The sequence below is a fragment of the Trachymyrmex cornetzi genome, unplaced genomic scaffold (assembly GCF_001594075.2).
Source record: "Trachymyrmex cornetzi isolate Tcor2-1 unplaced genomic scaffold, Tcor1.1 scaffold291, whole genome shotgun sequence".
Classification (NCBI taxonomy): Eukaryota; Metazoa; Arthropoda; class Insecta; order Hymenoptera; family Formicidae; genus Trachymyrmex; species Trachymyrmex cornetzi.
In genome coordinates, this window is record NW_017297596.1 from 30061 (window position 1) to 31273 (window position 1213).

Consider the following 1213-nt stretch of genomic DNA (forward strand, 5'->3'; position numbering starts at 1 on the left):
TCACCATAAGCTTCGACAAGCATTCGATTCAATTCTGCAGCAGTTTTCTTCAAATGGTAACAGAAAATCAATGCTGTCCGCAAATCGTAATTTCCGTGCACAAAATTCGACATGTTCAACGCTATTACAAACTATACTGTTGTATGAAACTTGTATTGTTGTGAGTTAAAAATCTTTGTCAGATGTCAGAACAAGGAAATGGCGTCAATGACGCGGTCTGACGGCAACTACATTGACAGCTGTGGCCATCTATTGGTAAATTTTGGTTTCATATTTACATACCTGGTACATATATGTAATGTTATATACATTCAGATATATATAAACACACACACACACACACACACACCTCAAAAAGACGTTAAACATTAACATTTTACATATTTTGATTTTGAACGATTAATCAATTGATTTAATTCATTATTCTGTACATAAAAATATTAAAGTACATCTGTTAAAAATAGTTCATGAAACATTTATACCTGAATAAAGTGTAATATATCTCATAAACTATTAACATTTTGACAAGTCTTTCATAATACTTTTGCATGCGGATTAGGAAGATTATTTCAAATTAAACAACTTTTTCCTGAATATATATTATACTTAATGTGATTATCCAAATCCCAAAAATAATTAAGGGATTTGATAGATTAAACTAGAACTCTGATGTATATGCACACACACATACACGCACGCGCGCGCCCTTGAATATATTACAGTTATATATAACCATTGATAAATTAATTGTCAAAATAAAAATAAAATTCATGCAATAATAATTAATTATTATTATTAATTTATTAATATACATATACAGGATGGTCCATTTTAATCGATCCACCCAAATATCTCCAAATGGAAGCGCTATACAAAAAAATTGTTTAAACAAAAGTTGTTCAGGACAATGGGGGTCATCTTTCTGCATTATTGGTTTTGACCTTAATGTCAATTTTTAAGGTTATTTGAATGTCAAAATAATTTTTTTATGTGAGAAGCCCTATTTTCGACACCGGATTCGGAAAGAGCGGGAAATTTTACGTCAGAAATGATAGTTTGATAATTTGCTAAAGTGACCTTCAGAAAGTCAAATGTTGAAAAATCGTCCAGAAGCTGTTTTCTTCAAATTTTAGAACATTTATGGGCGAACAAATGTTTTAGTAGGTTTGGAGGCCAACGACCTTGGCTATCTTGACCTTGAGGTCAAATTTAA